The 22,521-nt window shown below is 38.5% G+C and overlaps 1 protein-coding gene and 1 pseudogene across 5 annotated transcripts in view; one reads left to right on the top strand and one right to left on the bottom strand.

Annotated features, from left to right (window-relative positions):
* The window catches only part of SIL1 (SIL1 nucleotide exchange factor), a 279,698-nt gene that overhangs the window by 58,588 nt on the left and 198,589 nt on the right, over positions 1-22,521 (bottom strand). The window lies entirely within an intron of this gene.
* LOC306663578 (26S proteasome non-ATPase regulatory subunit 3-like) lies at positions 17,751-19,754 on the top strand (annotated as a pseudogene). Its single transcript has one exon. The product of its transcript is annotated as a 26S proteasome non-ATPase regulatory subunit 3-like (transcript).

Here is a 22,521-nt window from a genome sequence, read left to right as displayed (position 1 = left end):
AGACTTTGGACTCTAAGACTTGCACCAGTGGCTCCTGGATTCTAAGGTCTTTGGACTGAAACTGAGAATTATGCCATGAGCTGCCCTGGTTCTGAAGATTTTGGATGTGGACTGAGCCACATGACCAGCATTCCAGGGTGTTCATCTAGCCTCCATATTCATATAAGCCAATTCCCCTAAGAGCTGTGGGGCCATGTGGTCTCTACCTAGATTTCAAAGTATGTTGCAGAAAGTCTGAGGGCCTGTTCAGAGACGTGTCATAGGAGCAGAGCCACCAAAGAGAGGCCCCTTTGGGGCAGTGCCTTGGCATTGGAGGAATGGGGCAGTGCTTCAAGACCAAGAACCAGAGAGCCATCAGCCCATGAATCCATTCTGAACAATTTGGGCATAAGACTCCCAACTCATGAGAGCTCTGGGTGAACTGAGTTCAGCAGAAAATATAGAAATGGGCTATATGAGGTCTTCGTGGCGGGGGGGAGGGGGTCCAACACATGTCCTAGTGTGCCCAGAATGCAGGACATGGAATCAAAAGAGATTGTTCTCCAACATTAAGACTTAATGTTGTTTTCCCATTCTTGGTTTGCATGTTGCCCAAACTGACCTTGAACTTGGGAATTCTCCCACCTCAGCCTCCCTTGTGGCATCATAGGCATGCACTACCAAGCCTGCTCCAATCACTTGGTTCTTCATTTATTTCTCCCTTTTGGAATGGGACTGCATGTCCTACACTGGTTCCATCATTATATTTTGGAAGCATGTAACTTATTCATTTCCAGCTCCCAGCTGGAGAAGGTTGAATTGTGCCTTGGGTCTCATCTGTATGTGATTTATAGGAAACTTTGAAGTTTGAGTTCATGTTCTCGATACTTTAACAAAAGAGTAGGCTTTACTTATTCAACATCAGAGAAGGGTAAACTACTCCTTTCCAAAACATTTGTAAGATATTTTGAAATTTTCTGCCACAGTCTAAATAGGATGATTAAAAAATAACCTCTCCTTTCAACTGTTAAAAAAAAAAAAAGAATGTATCTATTTGCTATGGAAAAGAGGTAGTCATTTTAAATCTACATATTATGCATCCCTGCCTCAAAGAAAAAGGAGCAAAATTAAATTAAAGTTCTCTCTGGAAGACATCTGCCCCAAAAGGCCGAAGAGCGGTCTGAAATTATACCTGGTTCCTAACTCTAAGCAGTTCTTGAATTCCCCTCCTTCCTCTTCCCCTCCTAGCTGGACAGCTCCAGATGTGCCTGAATTTCAGTGATTCACGCTAATGATAACGCACTCTCAGAACAAATCATGGACTCTGATTGATTTAGGAGGCAACTTGCACAAATACCTGCAATCTAGTTCTAATCTTGTTTGTTTCCATTCCAATTATCCTGCATCAATGGTTTAAAAATGGGAACCGTCTGGTGCATACATCCAATCCATTTTAATAGAGGATAAATCTGGGTTATTGTGACCCTTTCCTCTCCCAGGCTTGAGACAACACCAGCCGTCTCAAGGCACTGATTGGGCCAAATCAGCTCTAACTCTATTCAACTCTTCAAGGATTCAATTAATCATAAAGCCAATTCCATTCTGGGCTCCATCTGTCTTGCCTCCTTTGGGGACTAATAATCACTCTCTGTGTGTTTTTACACACTAGTTGAACTGAAATTAAGACTGATTTCATCATGAAGCACTCAAAAAGAAAATGCATTTCTTGAAAGAAAACTTCAGAGCATTTTAATGTTTTGTTTGGATAAAGATAGTTTTAAATAAACAAAAGAACATTTTTTTAAAGCTTCAGAATTCTTGACATTATAATAATTCCTCTCACCCAAATCCTAGGAAGAGGGGAACTCCATGGAAAACCAAAGACTACCAAAGTTGGATCATACATCAAAGAGATTCAATTTTTCCTTGGGCAGAAGTATGGGCACCCATAAAATATGTGAAAAAATGGAATCAATTTGATATTTATACATTATTTTAAGAAATTTAGTCATTCATCTTGGGACTAGTAGACCTAATTTAAATTTTAAAATGACTTTTATTTTCAATTATCTGTTGGAGAAGGGAAGATGGGTACCATATTGTTTTCAGAACTTAAAACCTCTGGAAGTTTTCAGCTGGCTCTAAGAATTTTAAATCTTCACACTTCTCTAAAAGAAATACAGATTTTATCTTCTATAAATAACCTGGTCCTCCAGAAGCTGTCCCAGCCAACACTCAACAGAACACTCTTACCCCAACTCATTCCCCCATCCCACTGAGAATAGTCTCTTCACCAGGAACATGACCACAAAAAAGGTCATGTCTCTACCAGGTGGCCACCTGGTTCTAGAAGCATTCTCAACTTGTCAGCAGCTTTCAATAGGGAAAATATAAACAGCTGAGCTTTTTATTTTTATTTTCAAGATTGCAAAGTCAAAGCATTTGGGCTTCTCCTCAGTCCAAAGCTCCTCATGGCCATGGTACACCTAGTATAGGCCCCTAACCCTGGTTCTTACAAAATGGTCCCAGCATGATGGAGGGTAGACAGTGCAGCCGAGGAGACCCAGCACATGGCTTCTTTACTATTTTAACAGCTCTTAAACTAAAATTTTGAATTATACAAACTCCCAATCAAAAATAATGACACAGTCATTCCAAACTTAACATCAAAGATGTTTTGTGAGTCATACTGGCTCTAAAAAGCCATCAGTAATCATTTCCTAGACACGACAATCAAATACCTCTTTCATTTAACAATATGTTTTGCCTAGTAATAAGTTAAATTAATTGGAGCACTGTCTTATTTATTTATTTATTTATTTATTTTGATGGTACTGGGGATTGAACTTGGGACTTTGAGCATGCTAGGCAAGTGCTCTGCCACCGAGCTACATCCCAGCTGCACTGTCATTTTTGAACATGGGTTAATGCAAGCATTTTCTCAAAATCTTCTACCTGAGTTATTTTACAATCATTTAAAAACAAAATATTATATCCTAAGATGCTCTTTATGTACTGATAAAGAAAGATGTTCAAGATACATTATAAAATGGAAAAAGCAAACTGTGTACAAATGAGGAAAACAAAATACAGTTACATTTACTTGAATATGCATAGACATCTCTAGCAGAAACTGGCAACAGTGACTGCCTTGAAGAAGGGAAATGGGGCATCACAGGATTAGGGTGGAAGGGAGTATTTTCATCACACTCCTTTGTTTCCTCTGTATTCTGAGCCATTACTAAATCATAGTTGAAATAATAACATTAAAATTTAAGACAATAACTCACAGACACTAATCTGGACATTTACCAAAATACCAGAGAGAAGTCTGCCATGTTCTATGGAGAAAGTAAGTCTTAAACATCTCTTAGCTATATAGCTTCACTGACCTTTCATGTATAGATTTCAAGAACACAGTCAAGATTACCCATAGAAGAGGGATGGGGTCCCAAGAGATCATTCTGTAGAAACAAAGAAGGGGAACATGGAGATGGAAGGCAGGAAGGAAGGGAGGAAGGGAAAGATGGAGGGTTGGGAATGAAGGCTGGACTCTGTATAAGACACTTGTTGCCCCATCAGACACCATTTAGCTTGATAAGCCCCCAGGCGTTTCTTACTTTTGCTAAAAAGGTAATTACAACTCATTTAAGTCAAAGTTATAGTAAATTACAGGGCTGAAGAGGGAGGCTTTATATGAACCTTATAGGAACATATCACGTTAGATCCTAGGAATTCACTTACTGGGCAGGAAAAACCATCTGAAGGCCATATCTGAGCTGAACATTCGGTTTCTGTCTCTTCTCATTCTGGCCGCCAGCTGGCTCTATGATCTTGAACAAATCACTTCAACAGAGATACTTAGTGGGACATAAAACTCCTCCAGCCAGCCACTGATCATTGTTCACAGCTCTTTGCCAAGACTACCTGTGCAACAGGGATTTCAGATTAAGTGCCACAGGTATGCCCCAGGGCTTGCTTATTCCTAATCTCCCTTTCAAACTGAGTAATGCTCTGCCAGTTTATTCCAGGCCCATGTTCTGCTTGGCTTTTGTTCCTTTTGAATCCTGGCATCCATCCCAATGTGGGCCTATGCTTACCCCAAAGAATTTTCCATCAATACAATGAGGACCTTGAAAAGACACTTGTTTGGAGCAAAGGAACGGAATGACCATGATGAAGGAAAAAGTCCCTCTAGGATGCCCCCAGTATGTCCAGTCTAATACCAAACAGAAATCCTATTGGGGGAGCCTTTAGTTTCTATTCCTTGCCATGAGAGTATAAATGATGGGTAACTACAAAAGGTTATCTTGAGAAGACTCCTGAGAATCAAACAGCTATGTATATGTGTATGATACTGGGGATTGAACTCAAGGCCTAACTACACATGTGGGGCAAGCAGCCTACCACTGAACTACAACCCCAGCCCTTTTTTATTTACTTTGAGACAGGGTATTGCTAAGATGCCCAGGCTGAACTCAAAACTTAGAATCTTCCTGCTTCAGCCTCCAGAGTAGCTGGAATTATAGGCATGCAGTGCCCAGCTTACAGCTGGTATTTTTTTTAAGCCTGCAGTCATCTTTATTCTTCCCATTTTTGGGGTACCATGTAAAGGGAAGTCTCTTGGGCATGAGACTCTACAGTCCTACCCATCCTGTATTTTCCAGTCAGAGACAATAAGAAGGCCTGAGAGAGTCTGTTTTCTGGCATGGTGGGGTGGCCAGATGCTCTGGATGGAGGCTGGGGCACTAGGGTCCAGCTATAATCATTTCCCAGCAGCCTCACTGAAGTGGCAGTGGGACCAATGCAACTGATTAAATGCAGAATAAAAGCAGAGAGAAAATGGGATAGAAATAAATTAGCTTTAAATCTCAAGGTTGTGCATGCAAGAGAAATGCAGTGGAGGCTGGGAGATTTCCCTGAAACAGAGGGATTATGGATTGTCCAATATGAGGAAATCCTTCTGTTTCATAGCCACATGACAGCCTGTTTTCTCAGCGCTGTTCATTAAATGCTTTGCACACATTCCAAGATAATGGGATGCAGCCAACTTCCTGAAAAAGCCCAAGACTCCCCAACCAGGACTTCTACCCAGGCAGCAGAGGGCTGCAAAGTACAGCTGTCATCAGCAGGGCACAAGGTCAATATTTCCTGCCATCTTTCAATTACTGCTCTCCCCTTAGCCTTTATGGATTCCCCTCTTTAAGTAATGGACTACTGTTATGAGCAGAAGAGATGCTGGAAGAGAAAACTTTTAACTGATCAGAATTCAATAAGCAAAACATTAAAAAATATTTGACAGGGGATAGGGAGAGAAAAGAGGAAGTACTACAGGAGAAGATTCCCCTTATCTATGGCTCTGTAGCTTAAATATTATAGAAAAAAAAACAAAAAACAAAAAACAAAACCACTTAGAAGTGGCTTGATTGTTCCAAACACTGAACCAGAGCAGTAGAGTTAAAAAACATACTTGCTCCAATCAAAACAGGGCTGTTTCTGGAAAAATTAGTAAGGGATATTTTCAGGGATCACTGCCAGGGGGCAGAAGTTTGTACGTATGAGATTGTTAATGAGGATCAATCCAGGAGGTACTGACTGAACGTATCCTAACACATGTGCAAAGAATGGAAGGAAAGAAAGATACAAAACAGACTCATCATGACTCATCTGGACCACCACTCTGGTTGTGGGAGCTAGCTTGAGTAAGGAAACCTTGCCATTAATCCCAACTCTTCCTTCTGCATATCACTCCATATATCCTCCAATTTAAAGTCAAGAGCTTGTGCACCTGTTAAAGAAAGACACTAGGGACCCCATTCAAGACCTTCAGAGGACTGTCCCTTTCTGTGAGAATTCATTAGCTCTTCAAACTATAGGAAGAACATGAGCTTTGACATCTAGGTTTAAAATGTAACACTCCCATAAATTATCTATATGCCCTTGGGCAAAAATCCTCATCTGTAAAGCCAGAATTTTATTACCCATCCTGAGTTGTTATTAGGATTAAATGAGACATAGACATAAGTCTCAAAGATAGGAAAGAGAGAGAAGCAGAGACAATATCTGAAGAGATAATGGCTGAAAACATTGTAGGACAGATGAAACAAATTCAGATTGAATAAACTCAACAAAGTTCAAGCAGAAAAAAATTTCTTTAAATCCACAACTATACATATCATCATGAGGGGAAAAAAAGAGAAAAATTTAAGAGCAGATGGAGGAAAAAGGGTTTATCTTCAAGGGAATGACCAAAACTATTACTTTCAAAGTTAGTGACAGTTAACTTTTCAACAGCAACAATAGAAAGCAGAATGGAATGTATATCTAATTTGCTGAAAGAAAACAAATATTCTAAGCAAAGAGAAAATTATAGAATTATAGAATTCTATATCAAGAGAAAATATCTTCTGAAAATAAGTAGAAAACTAAGACATTTTCAGACCAAAACAACCCAAGTTTCTCACCTTACATAAGGTATGTATATATACAAATAAGTGTGTATACAAATATATACACATATATAAAAATACACATAAACATATATGTATGTACATGTGAGAGGTATGTATTTATTCACATATATACATATACATATATACACATATATGGATGTTCCTTGACTTATGATGAAGTTACATCCCAATAAACCCATCCTATGTTGAAAATATTATAAGGTAAAAATGTATTTAATACACTTAACCTACTAAAATCATTTGTTAGCAACAGAGTGAATGGTAATATCTGTTTACTTTTGTAATTGCCTGGCTGACTGGGAGTTGCGGCTTTCTGCTGACGTCCAGCATCATAAGAGTATTGCACAACATTTTGCCAGCCAGGAAAAATATCAAAATTCAAAATATTAAATATGGCTTTTACTGAATGCATATTGCTCTTCCACTATCATAAGTCAAGAAATCATAAGTCGAATTATCATAAGTAAGGTAAGTGCAATGGCAAATGCCTGTAACCCAAGGAGTTCATGACCAGACTGGGCAACATGGCAAGAATCTGTCTCCCTTCCCCCACTCACCCACCAAAAAATCATATGAGACCATGGGTACATGTGTGGAGGGGGCTGAGGTATGAGATAAGGATATTTCACCATCAAAGTATAGAATTTATATTCTTTTTAGGTATATGTAGTACATTTACAAAAAATGAATTATATATTATATTGATCAGCTTCATATTACTATAATAAAATACTGGAGGCAATTAAATTATAAAGAAAAAAGTTCTTATTTTGGCTCATGGTTCTGGAGGTTCTAGTCCATTGATAAGGTGTCCATTACTTTGGGTCTCTGGTGAGGGTGCCAGATTGCAATGGCAAGGAGCACATGCTGAAGCAAAACACTCACCTCATAAACCAGGAAGCAGAGAGAGATTGAGAGACTGGGTCACAATCTCCCTCCAGAGCACATCCCAATATCCTAAGAATCTCCCACCATATCCCACTTCTCAAAGCTTCTACCACTTCTCAATAGTGTCACCCTCAGGATCAAGGCTCTACCACAAAGACCTTTGGGGGACACTCATCTAAATCATAGCAGGTGTGAACCAAATGAAAAGTCTCAACCAATTTCAAATGAGTAAAATAATAAAAATTAAGGACATTTCATTGACCACAACATAGATATCAATAACAAAAACATTAACTATAAAAAGTTTCCTTTATATTTGGAAGTTAAGAAATATAATTAAACATGAATCAAAGTCAAAACTGAAATTTTAATATTTTCAACTGAACAACATAATCAAAGTATTATATATCAAAACGTAGAAACTCTTACAAGTGAAAAAACATAGTCATTTAATAATAAAAACATTTATGGATGTGATAAACACATTAGACATGCTGAAGAAAGATACAGTTGATGGGAAAATAAAGTGAAAGAAATCATCCAGGAAGAAGCATAAGAGATGAAGAAATTTAAAAAAGAGAAAAGAGCTACAACATGCAGGGGCATACATCTGTAATCCTAGCTACTTGGGAGGCAGGAAGATCCCAAGTTCAAGGTCTGCCTGGACAACTTACTGAAAGCCTTTCTCAAAATAAAAAATAAAGGGCTAGTAGAGCACCCCTGGGTTCAATCTCCAGTACCAGGGGACAGAGAGGGAGAGAGAGACACACACATAGAGAGAGACAAAGAGAGAGATAAGGAGACTTCTTGTAGTTTATAAGTTGTGATGATTGGATTTTCACACCACTGTGTAAGATATGACTCCCTCAGACCTTGTTACAGTGTCAGCACATTGCCTAACCAATGCTAAGGAAAAAAAAAAAGTGAAAGAACGTTTAAGAGATGTTAGAAACAGATGGCCCAATATAATCCCCAAGTAAAGAATATGGGGGAGTGCCCATGAAGCACATAGTACTGGTAATAACTAAGGAATTGCCATAACTAAAGTCTGTAGATTAAAACAGTACTTTGAAAGTTAGAGATAAATTAAAATAAATCATACTGGACATATAATAGTAATTAAATACAAATAAAAAACTTTTAAACAATCATGGGAAAACTCACAGGATATAAAAGATAAAAACTGTTAAACAGGCAATAGATTTCCCATCAGTAACAATAGATAAAATAAAGATAACTACTATTTTTCAAAAGGGGTGGCAAAATGACATCATTAGGAAAAACTAAGAAAGCATTGCCCCTAAACATATGCTGAAAGATTAACTCTGAGAAACTGAACCTCAGAAAGAAAAGTAAGCCAAAAAAAAAGTAAGTATATTGATAAATACAAGCATGAATTGTAAAGCGTTGGCACAGATGATAGATAGCAATGATCACTAATACATGAAGTTGGTTAAAGACACGTAGAAACAAAATATTACCCAATTAATATAAAAAATGGAGACAAGTAAAACTGAAGTTAAAGGATTCTTAGCTTCTTCAATTTTTGAGGGGGTAGAAAGCTTTACTTTAAACTTCAGCAGCTCAATGAAGCATGTTAAAAATTCATCACTGAAATGGATGGCAGAAAATAATCCAAATATGTCAATAAGTCACAATAAAAGAAAATGAGTTAAGTATACCTAATAAAAAACAAAGATGATTAACTGAATTAATAAAAATGTCTACCCTTACGCTGTTAAAAAGATATGTCCAAAACATAATGGTAAGAAAGACAAATAAAAAGGACAGAAAAAGATACATCAAGAAAATGCTAACAGAAAGTTTTTAAATATAGTAATATCAGACAAAATAGACTTTCAGGCAAAAATGACTTCTTAGGAGCCAGTGGTACACACCCAGCTACTAAAAAGGCTAAGGAAGGAGGATTGAAAATTCCAGTTCTGTCTAGGAGACTCTGTTTCAAAATAAAAATTTTAAAAGGGCAAGGGGGGATAACTCAATGGTAAAGCACTTCCCTAGTGTGTGTAAGGTCCAGAGCTCAATCCTCAGGCAGCAGGGACCCTCACAAGGACTTACAGTAGTCAAGATGGTTATAACTTATTTATATAAGGAACAATAGGTACAGCTATGAGGTCATCAGAATCACAAATCTGTATAACATTTAATAACCTTAGATAAAAATAAAGTAAAAATTGAATCACTTCAGGAAGGAACAGAAATATATAATCATAGAGATTGTATTACTAATCTCTGAGTAAAGAAAATGAAAGCTGGGCATGGTGGCACACACCTGTATTCCCAGAGTCTCTGCAGGCTGAGGCAGAAGGATCGCAAGTTTGAGGCCAGCCTCAGCAACTTAGTGAGACCCTGTCTCAAAATAATATAATAAAATAAAAAAGACTGGAGATAAAGCTCAGAGGTAGGGTTGGTTTTATAGCTCACTTGGTAGAATGCTTGCCTTGCATGCATAAGGCCCTGAGTTCAATTCTAACACCACACACACACACACACAAAGTGCTCCTGCATTTGATCCCCAATACCAGAGAAAGATAGAAAGAAATAAAGGAAGGAAAGGAATGGATGGAGGAAACAATAAAATGAGGCTGGTCACAAATCAGTAAGACAACAGGAGACATGAACAACTTGTATAAAAACTTGAATTCCCACACCCAGATATATAAAGCAAAAGAAAAATTATACATGCCCATTATTCAACAAATAAAAAGCACTCATTTTTGGACTGAGAGTGTAGCTCAGTGATAGAGCATCTGCCTACGACATGTGAGATCCTGGATTCTCCCCCTAGCATGGCAAAATGAGCTGACAACAACAAATCCCTAAACTCATTCTTCAAGTGCACTCATAAGACATTTACAAAAACTAATCACACCTGGCAAGCAAAAAAGGAAGTTTCAACTAATACCAAAGAATTACTATGATACATATTATCATCTTGGCACACAATGATTAATATACAAATAAATACAGGAAAAAGGAACAGTGCATCTGGGAAACTAAAACCACACAGATTTAATAATTCATAGATTTTTTTTAAAAAGATTTAAATTACTGAACATTTAACTGTGTTATACTCAACTTGTAAAGTTAGGAAAAAAAAAAAAACGAAGAGCAAAAAGTACATAGAAGAAAATAATGAAGTTAATTGCAAAAGTAAAAACAGAAAATAAAGGGGAAAAAAAGGAAAGGCTAAATAAAACCTCAGATTGGGGGTTGGGAGTTAGGTCAGTGGTAGAGCAGTTGCCTAAAATGTGAAGCCCTGGGTTTGGCACTCAGCAACAAGCAAAACAAAACAAAACAAAACAAAAAAACGAAACACCTAAAAGACTACAGGTGTGCAGTGGCACACACCTGTAATCCCAGGGGTTCAGGAGGCTGAGGCAGGAGGATCAAGAATTCAAAGCCAGCCTCACCAACTTAGTAAGGCACTTAGCAATTCAGTGAGACCTTGTCTCTAAATAAAATAAGAAATAGGACTGGCTCAGTGGTTGAGTGCCCCTGAGTTAATCCCCAGTACCCCCACACTCCAAAAAAGAAAAAAAGACTAATAGCAACATGGGTCAAGCAAAAAATAAGAGAAACACACAAAATTTGTTAGGAGTAAAAAGGAGGCTATAACGATAAAGGTGGCACGAACCAAAACAAAAATTCTTACAGGAATAATACCAACAACTTTTTGCCAGTAAAATTTTAAAATAAAATAAATTATGTTATAAGATAAAATGACTAAAACTGACTCAGTAAGATACAGACAATCCAAAGAGACTCATAATATTCATTAAATTAATATTATAATTAAATTTTTAAATACCCGTAAAAGCGTCCACGCTCAGTCAGTCTTCACAAGTTTTATCAAGACTTTAAAGAGCTTACAACCCTATCTTATACAAAATGTTCCAGACACTAGGAAGAGAATGGGCACATTATAAATTCTTTTGTGATATCACCATAACCTTGATACAAAAATACAAGAATAGTATGACAACTCACAAGGTCTATAACATTTATAATCACAGATGTAAAATTTTTAAAAATTTTTTTTACATTGATAGACCTTTATTTTATTCATTTATTTAAATGTGGTGCTGAGTATTGAAATCAATGCCTCACACATGCTAGGCAAGTGCTATACCACTAAGCCACAACCCCGGCCCCCCAGATGTAAAAATTATAAGTAAAAAAAATAATGAAGTATGGAGTAAGAATTCAACCAAACTTTGCACTCACCCTCATAGGATGGGATACAAATTCCTAATTGGCACAAGTCACCATATGTTGGCTAATGTTGATTTTATACTATCAAAGAGGACAGAGTCTGGAAAATTCTGGTTCTTTGCTGTATTTATTAGACAAGAATGATCTCTGTTTGCTTTATGTTGAAGATCTATTCTCAAATTGACCACTCTGTACTGTCTCTCTCTTAATTTTTTAAAGAGTTTATGAATGTCACACATAAAAATATGCAAACTATATAGTACAAATAATAATTTTTAAATTAACAACTAATCAGTATAAGAAATAAATGTGCCTGGCTAATATACTCATAATGTTGTATTATCACCACCTCTACCTGGTTCTAGAAAATTTTCATTCTCCCAGAATAAAACTCTAGTTATTGAACAGTTATTCTTCAACCGCTCTATTCCCTAGCCCCTGGAAACCACTAATCTGCTTTCTATATGTATGAATTTCCCTATTCTGCAAATTTCATGTAAATGAAATCATATAATACATGACCTTTTGTGTCTGACTTTTTTCAGTTACCTTTATATTTTTGAGTTTCATTCACACTGTTATATGTATCAGCACTTCACTCCTTTTAATAACTGAATAGTATTTCATTGTATGGAAATACCATGTAATTTCCTTATCCAATCACCCCTTGATGGACTCTTGAATGGACTTTGTAACATATGTTCAACTGGTCTCCTTGCATTTACCTTTGACCTTCTATAGTCCAATCTCAGAACAGTAACAAAAAAGATGCTTTTAAAACATGTCAGATAATGTCACTCTGTTCAAATCCTTCCATATCATTATATTACTTAGGTTAAAATATGAAGTCCTGATAAGGTGTTGCACTTCCTTACCCTCTCCTAACGGTCATCTCATGTTCCCATTATCCCATGTTACATCACTCTCTCATTCACATGTTACTTTACACCCACCATGATCTCCTCCCAGGTCTTGAATGACCAGCATCCCTGCCTCCCCTGCCTCAGGGCCTTCATCCAGCTTTCTCGAACATCCCCATGGCTCACCCTCTTAGCTCCCTTAAGCCTTTGCTCAAATGCTTCCATCACCTTACCCCCATCCTCAATCCTGATACCTCTTAATGAACTCCATCTTTTCACATGGCATATATTATCTTGAAAAATGTCATATAATTCACTTGGCAAGTTCTCCTAGAAGCAAATTTTGAGATAAAATTTGAAGGCAGGGAGGTTATGTGGGAAGTGACTCCAAGAAAAGCAGGTAAGGGAGTGGGGCAGTGAGTTGGTTGGGGCTCGGTAAGTGAGCTGATTATCTCTGTGGACAAGTGAAGCGCCAAAGCTTGCCAGCTGAGGAGGACAAGATAGTATCTACAGTACTTTCTGTCACTACCCCCAGTGATACATTCACAGAGTCCAAAACAGCAGCAGGCACCTAACACACTGTATAAATACTGTGTTGAATAAAAATAAATAGATAAATAAATAAATACCTTCAATATCTTACATAAAAAAAAAAGAAATAAAAATTTACCTAGGCATGGCGGCACACACCTATAATCTCAGCTGAGGAGACAAGGTGAAGATCACAAGTTCAAGGCTATTCTAGGCAACTTAGGAAGACCCTGACTCAAAATAAAATACAAAGAGCTAGCTGGGGATGGAGCTCAGTGGTACAATGCTGGCTTAGCATGTGCAAGGCCTAGGGTTCAATCCCTGGTACCACACACACAGAAACATTACCAAAAAATCTGAAAACCACTGTATTTTATTTGCCAATCAGATTCCTTCCCTCTTCATAAAAGAAACTGCAGTCTGAATATTGTTTCCCCATTCACTTGTTTTAATAGTTATAATGGTTTGTGCAAGTATGTATGTATAATCAATACACTATTTTCCCTATTTGCACAATAACATTATCCTACTCTCTTAAAAAAATTCTAGCATAGCCATACTACCAAAAGTGCTATACAGATTCAATGCAATTCCAATTAAAATCCCAATGATGTACCTTACAGAAATAGAGCAAGCAATTACGAAATTCATCTGGAAGAATAAGAAACCCAGAATAGCTAAAGCAATCCTCAGTAGAAAGAGCAAAGCAGGGGGTATCGCAATACCAGATCTTCAACTCTATTACAAAGCAATAGTAACAAAAACGGCATGGTATTGGTACCAAAATAGACAGGTAGATCAATGGTACAGAATAGAGGACATGGACACAAACCCAAATAAATACAATTTTCTCATACTAGACAAAGGGGCCAAAAAAATGCAATGGAGAAAAGATAGCCTCTTCAACAAATGGTGCTGGGAAAACTGGAAATCCATATGCAACAGAATGAAATTAAACCCCTATCTCTCACCCTGCACAAAACTCAACTCAAAATGGATCAAGGACCTCGGAATCAGAACAGAGACCCTGCATCTCATAGAAGAAAAAGTAGGTCCAAACCTTCAACTTGTTGGCCTAGAATCAGACTTCCCTAACAGGACTCCCATAGCACAAGAAATAAAAGCAAGAATCAACAACTGGGATAGATTCAAACTAAAAAGCTTTCTCTCAGCAAAGGAAACTATCAGTAATGTGGAGAGAGAGCCTACAGAGTGGGAGAATATCTTTGCCACTCATACTTCAGATAGAACGCTAATTTCCAGAATCTATAAAGAACTCAAAAAACTCTACTCCAAGAATACAAATAATCCAATCAACAAATGGGCTAAGGAAATGAACAGAAACTTCACAGAAGATGTACAAGCAATCAACAGATATATGAAAAAATGTTCAACATCTCTAGTAATAAGAGAAATGCAAATCAAAACTACCCTAAGATTTCATCTCACCCCAATTAGAATGGCGATTATCAAGAACACAAGCAACAACAGGTGTTGGCGAGGATGTGGGGAAAAAGGTACACTCATACATTGCTGGTGGGGTTGCAAATTAGTGCAGCCACTCTGGAAGGCAGTATGGAGATTCCTCAGAAAGCTTGGAATGGAACCACCATTTGACCCAGCTATCCCACTCCTTGGCCTATACCCAAACGACTTAAAATCAGCATACTACAGAGATACAGCCACGTCAATGTTCATAGCTGCTCAATTCACTATAGCCAGATTGTGGAACCAACCTAGATGCCCTTCAGTTGATGAATGGATAAAGAAACTGTGGCATATATATACAATAGAATATTACTCTGCCATGAAGAATGATAAAGTTATAGCATTTGCAGGCAAATGGATGAAATTGGAGGATATCATGCTAAGTGAGATAAGCCAATCTCAAAAAACTAAAGGACGAATGATCTCGCTGATAAGCGGATGAGGACATATAAGGGGGGTTATGAGGGGTTAGCATTAGGATTGGGGTTAGGTTTAGGGTTAGGGATAAGGAGGGAGGTAAGAATGGAGGAATGAAGGACTGTATAGAGGTAAAAGGGGTGGGAGGGGTGGGGGAAAGGGAAAAAAATAACAGAATGAAACAAACAATATTGCCCTATGTAAATTTATGATTTTTAATTAAAATTTAAAAATAAATAAAAATTCTAGCAAACTAAATCCAACAAAACATTAAAGATAATGACACATCACAGTCCAAGAGAAAATTAGAAAATCTTCTAATTAATCACAGGAGGAAATTAATAGAGGCAAAATCATATTATCACCTTAAGATATAAGACTATGTATAGATATGAAAGATTAACCAAATGTAATTCAAATTCATGATTTTCTAAAAAAAAAAATCAGCAAACTAATAGAAGATGCTTTTACTCTATTAAAAGTCTATAATAAATATCACATGTAATAGAATATTAGTCATTCCCTTTAAATAAAAGGATGCTATTAGTACTTTAATAAACATTGTATTTAAGATGCTAGACTATTCAATAAGAAAAGAAGAAGAAATGAGGGATAAATATTGGAAAGAAAAATCATTTTTATTTTTAGATGGTATGATGGTCTACAAAGAACAAACAAGCAAAAACATAGATAAGCTATTAGAATTAGTAAGACTTCAGCAAATTAATTACCTATAAAATCATACATCACAATCAACCAATTAGAAAATGAAAACTTGATATTTTAGTTTTTTGTTTTTTTATTTTATTTTACTTGCTCTTTTTAATTATAGATGACAGTATAATGTATTTTGACATATCATTCATACATGGGGTATAACTTCCCATTCTTGTGGTTGTACATGATGTGGAGTTACACTGATTGTGTATTCATAAATGAATACAGGAAAAGTTATGTCTGATTCATTCTACCATCTTTCCCATTCCCATCCCTCCTCTTTCCTCCCCAAATTATTTTATTTATAATAACAAATACTATAAGGTATTTAGGCACATCAAAAGAGATTCAATACCTACACAGAAAAAAATTATGGAGTTTCATTAAAAGATTTTGAAACATCTAAGTGCAAAAACATATCATGTTCAGGCATGGGAACACCATTTTATAAATTTGTTAATTCTCACACATTAATCTTTAAATCTACTATATTCTAATTAAAATACCACATAGTTTTTACTGATCTTTACAGAGAGCCTAAAATCCACATAGAAGAGTAAAGGGCTGAAGTATCCATGACCGAAGCTACAGTAACAGTAAAATATGAGACTGGTGTAAGGGCAGAAAGAGATGAGAAGATCAGGATACAAATCAAGACAAACAAAGGAACCCCATCTATGGTAGAGCAACCATTAAAATTCACTGGGAAAAAGACAGACTACTTGCTACATGATTCCAGGACACCTGTTAGCCACACCATAAAAACCAGAATCTGTATCTCCCAGCATACAAAAAAATTTTTTAGAATAAAAATGTGTCAAAGTTTATACTCTTAGAAGTTAAGAAGATAGGTTAATATCTTTATATCTCAGGTAAGGAAGGATTTCTGAAAACATAAAAAATATAAACTTTTAAGAAAATATTGGAATTTTTTATTTTATAAAATTACTTTATGTGACAAAAGGCAAAACAAGCAGTAGGTTGAATTTTCTGGTTTGTTAGTTTATTTTGCTTTTCTTCCCCAGTGCTGGGGATGAAACCCAGGGTATTATACCGGCTAGACAAGTGTTGTACTACTGAGCTACATCCCCAACTCAAAACAGGCAGTGTTAAATGACTAGCCATATAATGGAAAATATTTGCTATGTACATAACTGACAAAAAGTTAGTATCCAGACTATATACATATGTATGAATATATATATGCACCCAGATTACATATAATATATACTCAATAAAAAATAAAACACTCAGTGGAAGAACTGCCAAAAATGAGAACTTTTTTTTTTTTTTTTTTTTTTTTTTGCCGTTCTGGGGATTGAACCCAGGGCCTTGTGCATGCAAGGCAAGCACTCTACCAACTGAGCTATCTCCCAGCCCCAAAAATGAGAACATTTTTAAAGGAGGTAGCCCTGATGGCATGAAAACATACAAAAAGGTACTCAACTCAAAAGGGCAGGGGACAGGGAAAGAGCACAAGAATTCTATGAGCTGTATGCATACTGATTCCAATTATGCAGGAAATAAAACACAATGTCTGCAGCAGACATTGAAGAGTAAATTCAAAAGAAGAATGGGATACCACATCATATCCATCAGATCTGCAGAAACTACAAACTCTAATAATACAAAGGATTGAACAGAATGTGAGGAAACTGAACCTCTTAAATACAGTATAAGTTTATTTCCACCAGCAAACACTTGGAAAACAATTTGGCATTATGTACTTGTGTTGAAAATGTACATAGTTTATTACCTAGCAATTCTACTTTAAGGCATATACCCTAGAGAAATGCTTGTATATATACCCAAAGAATCATGCACAAGGATATTTACTACAACATTTAGTGTAAAAGCCAAAAACTGGCCACAACCTAAATGTCCATTAATAAAGGAATACATTTGGCCTATTCAAACAATGGGATGCACATAAAAGCTGTATCCAGAGCTACTGTTAATAAAATGGAAAGCTACCAAAACAATTTCTATATATAACATACACAGAGGACTGGGGCTGGAGCTCAGTGGTAATGAGCTTGCCTAGCACATGTGAGGGCACTGGGTTTGATCCTCAGTACCACAAAAAATAAATAAAATAAAGGCATTGTGTCCAACAACAAATAAAAAATATTTTAAAAAATACACATAGAGAAGACCTAGCGCCGGAAAGGGGTTTGCAGCTGCTCCGTCATCGTGCGGCCCAACGCGAGCCCGCGCTTGTGTGCAGGCCCGGCTGGGTTCCTGGTTCCTGGTACCAGGATTCACAGGAGGCTCCGGCCTCGGTCCCCAGACTAGGCCCCGACCCCGGGCGCCATGAAGCAGGAGGGCTCGGCGCGGCCGCGGCGCGGACCAGGCAAAGCCGCCGCCGGGCGGAGGGGAACAAGAACCACCACCGCCCCCGGCCCCCCAGGATGTGGAGATGAAAGAGGAGGCAGCGGCGGGTAGCGGGTCAGCCGTGGAGGCAGATGGCAAGACCGCGGCGACAGCGGCTGAACACTCCCAGCGAGAGCTGGACACCGTCACCTTGGAGGACATCAAAGAGCACGTGAAACAGCTGGAGAAGGCTGTTTCAGGCAAGGAGCCAAGATTTGTTCTGAGGGCCCTGAGGATGCCACGTCACGCCGCCTCAACCACTATGTTCTGTATAAGGCTGTACATGGCTTCTTCACCTCTAATAATGCCACTCGAGACTTCTTACTATCCTTCCTAGAAGAGCCCATGGACACAGAAGCTGATTTACAGTTCCGTCCCCGCACAGAAAAAGCTGCATCAGCCCCTCTCCTGCCTGAAGTAGAAGCCTATCTCCAGCTCCTCATGGTCATCTTCCTGATAACAGCAAGCGCTACAAAGAGGCACAGAAAATCTCTGATGACCTCATGCAGAAGATCAGTACTCAGAACCGCCGGGCCCTGGACCTTGTGGCTGCAAAGTGTTACTATTATCACGCCCGGGTCTATGAGTTCCTGGACAAGCTGCACGTGGTGCGCAGCTTCTTGCATGCCCGACTCTGGACAGCCACCCTCCGGCACGATGCAGATGGGCAGGCCACCCTGCTGAACCTCCTGCTACGGAATTACCTACACTACAGCTTGTACGACCAGGCTGAAAAGCTGGTGTCCAAGTCCGTATTCCCTGAGCAGGCCAACAACAATGAGTGGGCCAGGTACCTCTACTACACAGGGCGAATCAAAGCCATTCAGCTGGAGTACTCAGAGGCCCGGAGAACAATGACCAATGCCTTCGCAAGGCCCCTCAGCACACAGCTGTCGGCTTCAAACAGATGCTGTCAGGGCAGGAAATCTAGCCAAGTTCAACCAGGTCCTGGATCAGTTTGGGGAGAAATTCCAAGCAGATGGGACCTCCACCCTAATCATCCGACTGCGACACAATGTGATTAAAAGACAGGTGTGCGCATGATCAGCCTCTCCTACTCCCGCATCTCCCTGGCCGACATCGCCCAGAAGCTGCAGCTGGATAGCCCAGAAGACGCAGTTTATTGTTGCCAAGGCCATCCGGGATGGTGTCATTGAGGCCAGCATCAACCATGAGAAGGGCTACGTTCAGTCAAAGGAGATGACTGATATCTACTCAACCCGGGAACCCCAACTGGCCTTCCACCAGCGCATCTCCTTCTGCCTGGGCATCCACAACATGTCTGTCAAGGCCATGCGGTTTCCTCCCAAATCATACAACAAGGATTTGGAGTCTGCAGAGGAGGGGCGTGAGCGAGAGCAGCAGGACTTGGAGTTTGCCAAAGAGATGGCAGAAGATGATGACGACAGTTTCCCTTGAGTGGGGGACAGGGTGGGGGGGCAAGTGGGGACTGGCTCTTTATCTTTTCCCCTAGGGGGTCCCCTGCCCAGGGAACTGGCCCTCTTTTCCCATACACAGCTCACAGGCTGCATATGTGCAGGGGGTGAGGGGTGCTGGGAGCCAGCCACCCCTGCCTCACCCCAGGCCCCTCTCCAGTGGTGACTTAGTACACAGTGGGGAGGAGGGCAGGCAAGCAGTCTCCCCAGGGCAGGGTCCTGGCTAGTGGTGTGGGCAATAGGAGGGGAGGGACAGCCCCATGCTCTTTTCTAGACAGTTAGGCCTGGAGTTGGAACATGTGTTGGGTTGTATGTTTTTTGAAACTTCAATTATGATTTTTAAAACAATAAAAAGTTCTCCAAAAAAAAAAAAAAAATACACATAGATAAGGAGAGCTAAATATGACAAAACTATAAAAAACAGACTTGAAACACACCAAATTTGTAACAGTGATTATCTCTGGGAGAGAAGAAAATAGAATTAGAAAAGATTATGGAAGTATTTTCAACTACATCTTTTTAAAAATATATTTTTTGGAGTTGTAGATGGACACAATATATTATTTATTTATATGTGGGGCTGAGGCTTGAACCCAGTGCCTCACATGTGCTAGCCAAGCATCTATCACTGAACCACAACCCCACCCAACTTTATTTTTTTGGTACCAGGGATTGAACTCTGGAGCACTTGACCACTGAAACACATTCCCAGACCTATTTTGTATTTTATTGGGAGATAGGGTCTCACTGAGTTGCTTAGTGCCTCCCTTAGTTGCTGAGGCTAGCACTGAACTCTCAATCCTCCCGCCTCAGCGTCCTGAGCCCCTGGGATTACAGATATTACCGCATCTGGCTAATATCTATTATTTCTTTTAAAAATCTGAAGTACATACAGTAAATTTAAGTTTATTGAACCTATGTGGTAAGCATAAGAGTTTCTGAACTCTTCTTCATGTATAAATATTTCATATTTTTGAAATAATATGAAAAAATATATATACTCTTAGTGCAGAGAAGGCTTTTACTTAAATGTCATGAAAAATAGAAACCATGAAATAATAAATTATCAATTTCTTTAAATAAACATTTTTAATGTCCAAAGAGAAAGATATCATAAGTTTGAATACAGACTTGGAAAAAATATATGTAATACAGAAGGTTAACCCCTAAAACACATCGTTTGCAACAACGCTCTGGAGCGAATTACTCCACAAACTATGAAGATTAACTTGATCTCTGTTGAAGGAATAGTTTCTGAGATTCTTGTTTGACATTTGTTCTTATCCTAGGAGGGCTCCTCCCGACTGGCTTATGCCCTGGTTCCCTGATGCACACCAGCCAACCATATAGTCAATGCTGAAGATAAATCCATGAATTTCCTCCAAGTTACCTTTCACCATAATTTCTGCTATTCTTGAGAGTATCCTAGATTTGAACTTCTGCCTGGTCTATTACAAATGAACTCTGTTCCTTTTGGAAGGGATTAGGAGGTGCTTTATGGCCTATTTCTCCCCCAGGCAAACTTCTGAGTTAGAACCCCGAAGCCAAGGACGGGAAAAAACATGAGCTTCTCTTTGAGTGACACCATTGGGTTGGGGGACAGCAGCCAAAGGACCTCTCAACTTCTCTAAGCATGGTAAGCCTAGTACTCTCAGTGTACCACACCCAAGGTGGGGGATGGGCTGAAGAAGAAACACACTTACCCCCAAATTCTCAAATGTACTCACCTGGGACTTCCTCTTAGCAACAGGTAGCTAACAACAGGACAAGAAAAGCTAAACTTCTGCTTCTTCTGGGAAGAAAGCTCTACAACTGGGAGCTGCAGGGACAGGGAGCCCTGTGTTTTGGCAATAGCACATTGAGGTAGACTCTCTAATGCACTAAGCTGGAAATGAGAAGTAAGGAAGCATCTTGCAACAAACAAAAAAGACTCTCCCCTTTTATACCAAAATTAATGGATTTCCCAGAGCATACGTTTCCTTACTTACTGTGTACCTTTAAGACCATTTCTAGAGCCTTTATTTTAAAATTTTTATTTGTTCATTTGCTCATTTATTTTTGTGGTACCAGGGATTGAATCCCAGGGCACTTTACCACTGAGATACACATCCCCACCCCAGCATTTTAAATTTTATTTTGAGAAAGGATCTTGCTAAGTTGCCCAAACTTGTGATCCTCCTCCCTCAGCCTCTTGAGTTTCCAGGATTTCAGGTGAGAATGACCATGCCTACTCTGAGCTTTTAATTTAAAAAATAATAATAATTTTCACCAGAAGTCAATCGCTACTAAATCACTTAAATGTACAACAAGTATATTCTCTATAAAACCATTTAGAACCCTAAAAGTAAAAAGAGAGCAAGAGAGAGAAACTGAGTTCTCATAGGAGGTGAGAGAGTAAGAAGTTCCCCTATTATCTTTCCTGAAAGAGATGAATTATTCTCTTTCCAATAATCTCAGCTTATGAACAGGCACTTAATGAGAAACCTGGCAGACTAGAAGTATCTTCAACTTAGGAAAGTAGAGTGTACTCTTCTTTGAATCCAGATGTCAGAGATGCAGAAGGAACCAAGAAAGAAACATCATAGGCAAAGGAACTACTGAGGAACTACTGTCTAGAACTAATATCTAAAACTAGATCAGAACCTAGTTTTCAGGACAAACAACTAAGCTAAGAATACTAAAAGCATTTTCCCCCCTTTTTTTGATATCCTGGTATTTTGTAGCAAATCTGACTTCTGTTTTTATAACCCTACCATTCTCTACTTCTGCTATAGCACTAGAAATGAATTTCCTCTTATTCTATTTGGGATTCAGTGGACCTTCTGAATCAAAATTCATGTCTTTTGTAAAATCTTAGAAAAATATCAGCTAAATCTCTTTAAATATAGCTTTTCCCACATTCTGTTTTTCTGAAACTCAAGTTAGACAATTTCCTTAGATCCTGTCATTACCGATAACACAGATGAGCCCTCAACACATGCAAAATTCTCAGCATAGTACCAACGCTATCAGGAACAAAAAGTTTCAGAAAGGTTTACAAGTGTTTTGTTCTCAGGCTACACCCACATAGGAATGCAGAGTCTAAATACTGGGGTTTTAAATGAGATAAACTAAGTCCTTCCT

Source organism: Sciurus vulgaris (assembly GCF_902686455.1).
Source record: "Sciurus vulgaris genome assembly, chromosome: 6".
Taxonomy (NCBI): Eukaryota; Metazoa; Chordata; class Mammalia; order Rodentia; family Sciuridae; genus Sciurus; species Sciurus vulgaris.
This window is presented reverse-complemented; position numbering and strand designations above follow the sequence as displayed.